The sequence below is a fragment of the Montipora foliosa genome, chromosome 6 (genome assembly GCF_036669935.1).
Source record: "Montipora foliosa isolate CH-2021 chromosome 6, ASM3666993v2, whole genome shotgun sequence".
Taxonomy (NCBI): Eukaryota; Metazoa; Cnidaria; class Anthozoa; order Scleractinia; family Acroporidae; genus Montipora; species Montipora foliosa.
The window spans coordinates 20,361,831-20,369,330 of record NC_090874.1 but is presented as its reverse complement, the minus strand read 5'-3'; the positions used below and the strand labels follow the sequence as shown (position 1 = coordinate 20,369,330).

Below are 7,500 nucleotides of genomic sequence, written 5' to 3'. Positions count from 1 at the left end.
CCACATCAATAATCTATGAACCCTCTTGCACAATTTTATAATTTGTAACACAATCTGACATGGTGAAAACATTGAACAACAGTAACAATACTCGATCGCGTCAGGGAATTACAATTGTGAGACGCCAAAATGAACCAAAACGTAAAGGTACGTACGAAATAAAATCACTTAATTACCGTTACGTCTTTCAAACACCATTATATCCTTCTATATTAGTAATTATAGAGCGATCCCTATGCCAGAGGTCGTGAAAAGCCAACGTAGTTTTAATTGGAATCGAGGCCTGATGTAGATCATCGTACAACGTGAAAAAACGGTGAATTATTTTTGACTGTTATGCTTGTTAATTTGCAGCTGCTTCTTACGGAACAGCTACAATTTTGAAAATGATTTAAATACGAATTCTGTTCTTCTTCTGGCTCTCCTCACTAGCCGCCATCTTTCTTTCGACATTAAACCAATCAAAGTTCATGTGAGAAAAGCACCAATCAGCGATCTTTTTAGTTCACTGTGTGCCAGGGTCTTCTCAAGACCCGCCGCCATATTGAAAGCCGAGAAGACCCTGGGAACGAGGTTGATACAATATGTTGTTAACTTGGACTTTTGACCTTCAAGCCTGGTAAATATTTCTGTCACGCAAAGTAACGAAAGGTTTCTTTTGTTCCATTCATGTCGTGTATTCGTATCTCTACTGTTGCACGAGAAGTGTTGTTTCGTTCTTGTTGTTTCTTTTCGAATAAAATTGCATCCTCGCTTACATACGTATGTTATAAAAATAGACTACCAAGGAAGGTGGTCAGTGGATGGTTTGAAACGCGCAATTCGTTGTAATAATCTACGACACTTCTAATACCTGCTAACATCTGTCGAGAGTAGAGGAGAAATGCACTGGCAAGAACCACAACTAAAACTGATAAAAATCTGCAAGTAAACGTAATTGAAAAGATACGTATAACCTGCAAGTAAGAAAAAGGTTGCAGACTGAATACTCCCACCTTCGCCATTTTTACTCGTGGATATATCCACGAGTTTTGGTGAGGTTCTTTGTGCAAACGTGTCACTCCTGCGTAACCGGAAGTCTGATCTAATAAGCCAATCAGGATGGATAATCACAACACACCTTAGCCAGCTGTGACTTCCTGTTCGCGAGGTTGTGCGCCGCCATTGCTGTATGTCGCTTTTATATTTAAGTGTTTGAGTACCTTCCGCTGCATTTAGAAGCAAGAAACGGAAGAATTAAAGAAATGGCTTTCTTCGAAGGTGAAGCAAAATATTCAGAACAAGTACAGATTGGTGCAATTAATTGTGTACCGCCTTTCACTGACCAACGCGAAGACTTTAATACATGTAGAAATGGAATCGACAGTCTGACACATGGTGAGAAGACAGTGCCTGTTCATCCCCTAAGCTCACGGGGGATAAATAAATTCCATTTGGAGAGTAACATCGAAGCTTTCAAAGTATACCAATGTTTTTCAAAGCTATCACGAAGTTTTGCAAGCTATGAGTCATCAAAGCCACATGAATAGAACTTGAACAACATCCGTGACATGAAAAACAGTGAGGCAACCAAGCAATCCATGCTTCCAGACACTAGTACTTGTGTGGTGAACCATAATGAAGAACTGTCGAAAGACTCGGTCACTGATTATGAAACGAAAACTGATGAGAAATCCGTACCAATCTCCTCCCTGGGACAGAGAACCTTCCACGATTAATTCCTTACAAGAAAACGTCGAGCTTGTTTCAGAAAGACAAGGTAATTAGAAAGTGTATGGTGCAGTATTTAAATAAGGACGTACCGAGCTCGTCTGGGTTGAGAAAGTGTTCATCTCTTGCCTTTGGAAAATATTATATCTCTATACCTAGACCGCAACTCAGACGTAACAATCTTCGAAAGTAGGAGATTCTAATCGTCATTTTTATCGTATTATCCGCAGGACTGCTAAACACAAAAAAGACTTGTCAGTTCTATTGTGTATTCAAGATCAATCTGCTACTACGCATTCGACAAAATTGAACCAACAAAATGAGAATTATTGTCTATCAAGAGAAAAGCTTTTGATATCAGGAGACATTGAATCGAACCCAGGTCCTGTTGCTCATAGAACGAGTACACATACAGCACATACAATAGTGAGAAATCCTTCTCTAGCACTGTTGCAGCCGGGCTCGATTAGCTCAAAAAGGATTGAAGGCACTAGAGTGTACCTCAGATGGTTCATGCTTCTTTTTTTCTGTTGCCCACCAGTTATACAATGATCCTATCACATGAATGTGCATGCTGCTGGAGTTGAATCCATCAGAAACAACTGTCAAAAATTTCTTGGACCCATTACCGAGCAATTGTGCGTTTGTTGTCACAGCAACATACATGGTGTGATGCACTTATTGTGCGAGCAGTTTGCGTATAAATGAATCCATTGAGGGGTGGGCACCAGTAACTATTATCAGTCCTATAAGCGGACAACAGGGAACTACTGTGAACATTGGACATCTAGATGGAAGACACTATGTTTCAGCACTTCAGTTAGATTATTGCTGGGAAGCCTTAGCGAAGCAGCAACATTATTCTTGATAGACCGCGTGGGGCCTGGGCGCTTTATAATCTGTGAGCTCTCTCGATTCTTTTTTTTTTCGGTGGCGATGATTTTGAGTAGCTGCAGTACGGTGGATCAGCGGCAGTAGTTTCCGAATTGTGCGTGCTCAGCGCACATGGTTGCCCACTGATTTATCGTTTCAACAGTGTTATCAGGCTAAACGCAATTTTATCAATCGCTGGAAGTAGTCATCAAGATCACGAACGTTTTAGTGAAATTTTCAGGGGAAGGCAATACTGCTTTATGAGTTTTTCAGCGCTGTTGTGTGCACAGTTGTTTCCAGTGCAGCACTGGGATACTGCTACAGTTGACCAAATTTTAATCGAAGGAGACAGGATGTAGTTGAAGGCACTTGAAAGTCAGAGAATTCCAGATATAGACACGTTGTCCCTGATTTACCTGCCAAATCAAGCTCGCTCGACAGTTCAATCGCCCGCCATTGAGGTCACAGAACAAAATCACTTGAAGAGTTCAGGGAAAAGAAAAGCAATCCAGAACATATCAGTGACCAAAACAGAAAAGCATAAAACCATTTAAGTAAAGCTATGCAGAGCTCAAGGCTAAACCAAACTGAAATTTTTCAAGGTCAAGACTCCACTATACATTCCATGTCAAAAGTGATTCAGTCTTTTTCGTGATAAGATAACACATGGCCCTGAATTTATATGCACTTGCTGTGATCAGTTATGGCTCAGATCATCTGTTTCTAAGTGTAACAGTATCAAATATAGTGATAAATATTCGCAAGGTTTGTTGGAGGAATGTATAACCGGCGCAAAAAGTGTTAATATTACTGAATTGATCTGCTCTACTTGCTAAACCTGATGACATTAACAATACGACGTGGCAACAAAAATCAGACCTTATTCAAAATTACCCTGTCATCTGTGCAACAAAATTTGACCACATGGTACAGCTCTTTATAGAGGATGTGTGAAAGAGTAATCTTATGCCTATTGGAGAAATGGTATACTTATTTCACAGGGTTGAATTCCAGCAAAGGGGATTACCTCACATACATGCATGCATACATGCTAGTTGCATATTAGAGCCCACCGTGCTGTTACACAATTATCCAACTATCAATGCTAATGGATAAAGAAAACTTCAGCCTGCCAATTTTAAACAATCGCGGTAACTTTCATATCCACGAGTAACGACAGTGGCACTTTGATTCTAATGGTTGGCTCCTAAAAGGGCAGTGAATTTTTTTTACTGGTTTGTCCTCAGTAATCTCGTAAACGTTATAGGGATGATCGAAACACATGGGAGGCCAAACAGGTAAGGGTGAAAAAAGGGCTATTAAGAAAAAAGAAAATCTCGTTACGCGCATGTATTAAAAATAAAATGAGCAGTAACTGACGATTGGACGCGAGTAAGCCCTTCAGTATCCCTCTTCCACACTCTCCCGTCCAGGCCAAATTAACAGAAAACGCAGTGACCAAATTATTTTTGGCAAGTACATTTGCTAGTAATGTCTTTTAACAGTGCCAGGTACGGGGTTTTTTCCGCATGGGTAACACTTTTTACGTGTGCCAGCGTCGTAAATTATTACTACGAATTGCGCGTTTCAAACCATCGACTGACCATCGTCCTTGGAAGTCTATTTTTATCACAGTCTTGTAAACGAGGATGCAACTTTATTCGAAGAGAAACAACAAGAACAAAACACTTCTCATGCAACAATAACGAGGCACTGCCAGGAAAGGAGGGGGGGGGGGGGGGGTTTCGTGTCGCTGCTTTGTCAATGTTTCACGTTGCTGTGACCGTTGCTGTCGGAAATTTAAAGAAAGGATGTCATTTGTCACTACTTTTTAGGGCATGTCGCTTGTCATAATTTACCCTGGAAAAGCCTCAATAACGATACAAATACAGGGCATAAATGGAACAAAAGAAACCTTTCGTTACTTTGCGTGACAGAAATATTTACTAGAGTTCAAGTTAACAACATCTCGTATACTACGTATACTACGTATACCTCAAGAAAATGAGTTCACAATGAAACGGATAACATTGGATAACATTATGGACTCAAACTTTCCGTAGCTCACTGAAATGCACATACGTACTGCTTTAGGTAGCTTTCTTTCGGTAGTAACCTTTCATTAAGTCAATTTGTATCATTTATGTTTTCGGATACCGCACAACTGACTCTCATTCCGTTTTCGTTTTTGAGCATATGTATACTGATTTGGTTTGAAATTCTTTGAAATTCTGTCATATTTTTGCTCTACTACTACCTTTTAAAAGCGTGCTCTTGAAATGAAATATTTTAAGCAAGAGCCGATACAACGTAGATTTGATTTGATTTTAGTGGTGTACTATATTTCGGCTGGCCAAACCTTCTGAAACGAGGTTACAAACGCAGCTTTGTTACTAAACAAATACAACGGGCTGCAGACATTCCCCGCACACATACCCTACAACCTAAACAGATGGACAAACCCAAACGCATACCTTTCATAACGACCTACAATCTACTTCTTTCTTCTGACCGCTGCAAAAATGCTTTCCTACATCTACTTGTTGTGGCTTTCAGGCGCTCCCCTAACCTTCGAGACCTGCTGGTTACAGCTAAACTGTCCCCCAATGTAACTCATTCTAATTCCACACTTCCTTCCGGTTCTTTTCGCTGTGGCAAAAACTGCGCTACCTGTCCTTACATTTTCCATGGACGGATCGAGTCTCTGTTAGAAAAAATTTTTTCGATAGGAATTAATTGCATGTCCTTGGAGATGTTGTGGGGAGAGGAGAGGAAATGTTCTGCGACTGTAGTAGGTTTGGATTTGGTGTTAGCAAACTACAATTTCTTCTCTACTGGCGAAACGCGCTCAATTAATTTCCACATAACGTGCGAAACTAAAAACCTTATCTACATGATTCAGTGCAACAGATGCCATCTACAGTACATAGGAGAAACTAAACGACGTTTAAAAGACCGTTTTAATGAGCACCGCCGCACTTTAGATAACGCTAACACCAAATCCAAACCTACTACAGTCGCAGAACATTTCCTCTCCTCTCCCCACAACATCTCCAAGGACATGCAATTAATTCCTATCGAAAAAAATTTTTCTAACAGAGACTCGATCTGTAAGGCCAGGGAAGCTTTTTTAATTTTAAAAGGCAGAACAATTGATCCCAACGGTCTTAATATCCGCGAAGAAACGTATTAGATTTCAGTTTATTATTTTGAGTGATTTCCGTTATTTTTCCGTGACTCTTAGTATTTGAATTCAAAATCTCTGTAACTGCCATGTTTTATCACATTCTTTCAAGTATTACGTCAACATCCATTTACTGTATATATATGTACATAGAAGCAATTCAAATTGTAAACTCTCATTGTACCTGAAGAAGGCTGGTTTGGCCAGCCGAAATATAGTACACCCGGACTTTATGCGGTGTCTGTGCAGTGTATGTCATTTACAGACTGCAGACAAATAGCGCTAACCGTTTTAAAATGGGTTTAAAATGAGTTCTTAGACTTAAATACTGTTTATCAGCGCTATTTGAAATGGGATCAGCGCTATTTGTCTGCAGTCGGCAGTCTGCAAATGTCAGACACCTGACCTTGTGGGCTCATTTTCCGTAAAGCAGCTGGTAATGAAGCCAAGTTAACTTAGAAGAATTTGCACACAAGCCCTCTCTAAAATTGCAATTTTGCAATATCAAAAAGCTATAGCTCTGGAAACGTCAATCGAAAATCTCTAATTGAACATTTCTATTTGATAACTAAGACCGGACAGTTTGGAGATTCGAATGGAATTCTTGCTGGCCTTCATCAGAATCACTAGCTTCCTCACTCATTTCATGCTCATTCAGATCTTCATGGGGTCCTTCATCTTCATCTACTCCACACCAACTCGGGCGTCATTCAACACGCCTGATCCCCTACCATGACATTTAGTTTGTCACGCATTCCTCTCAATAACTTTGGCGTTTCGCGGCTATAGACTGTTTTCATGTGACGTCTCCGGGAATTGAGCTCTATCATCACTCAAACGTTTTCTTTTGTTTCGAAGGAAAAACAGGGCTACTGATCACGTGAGTGAAAACAGGCATCTTGTCCCTATGGGACCTTACATTCTATTTGTCAGGCCCTAGCACAAAGTCCCATTTCAACTACTGCAATGTTGTTTTGGGGAAACTGTGGAGTAACTTTATAGGACAAACTGCAAAAACTACAAAACAGAGCAGCCCGTGTCTTGACCTACCCTAACTATGACGCTGATGTCAACAATTTATTTGAACTCGTAAGATGGAAAACCCTAGTCTCTCAAAGGTAAATTGAAAGAGCAACAATGGTATTTAAATCCCTAAAGGGACTAGCACCTGATTATCTCTGCTCGAAATTTGTCCATCGCGATTCTGGTAATTGTTTGAGAGACTCTGTGAATAAGGTAAATGTTCCGCAACCGCGCACAAACTACTACAAAACAGCTTTAGCTATAGTGGCGCAGTTTTGTGGAACAGTTTGCCATTAGAACTAAGGAAAGCAGCGTCCCTCAATCAATTCAAAGGTCTGATTAAAGAGGTTATCTAAGCCATTATTCTAAACACGGCATTCATGGAAAGCAGCTTTATTGTATGATATTGAGTAAGATAGTTAATGTAGTTTACATAGTTTATCTACACTTGGTTTTAAAATTGTACATATGGTTTTTATATGGCTGATGAATTGTACCGTGGTTAAATAAAGATTAAACACTCTATTCGAGAGTAGTATAGGAGTTGGGGGTACGAGAACATTTTTTGCAAAAATGTTCTCATACCAACCCAACTCCATACTACTTTCCATTTAATGGCTTTCCATATTTTGTTCTACTATTTTTGTTCTACTATTTTTGTTCTACTATTATTGATCTCGTATTTTCGGTCTCATATTCTTGGAAATCTA

General features: G+C 39.8%; 1 protein-coding gene across 2 annotated transcripts in view; it reads right to left on the bottom strand.

Annotated features, from left to right (window-relative positions):
• The window catches only part of LOC138006938 (uncharacterized), a 67,702-nt gene that overhangs the window by 45,623 nt on the left and 14,579 nt on the right, over positions 1–7,500 (bottom strand). The window contains exon 1 of one of the 2 annotated variants that reach the window (XM_068853577.1): positions 5,058–5,081. The exons of the other annotated variant lie outside the window; for it this stretch is intronic. The gene's annotated coding sequence lies outside the window, so the exon portion shown is untranslated. Of the gene's footprint in view, positions 1–5,057; positions 5,082–7,500 lie in introns of those variants that run through there. 2 annotated transcript variants of the gene reach the window in all.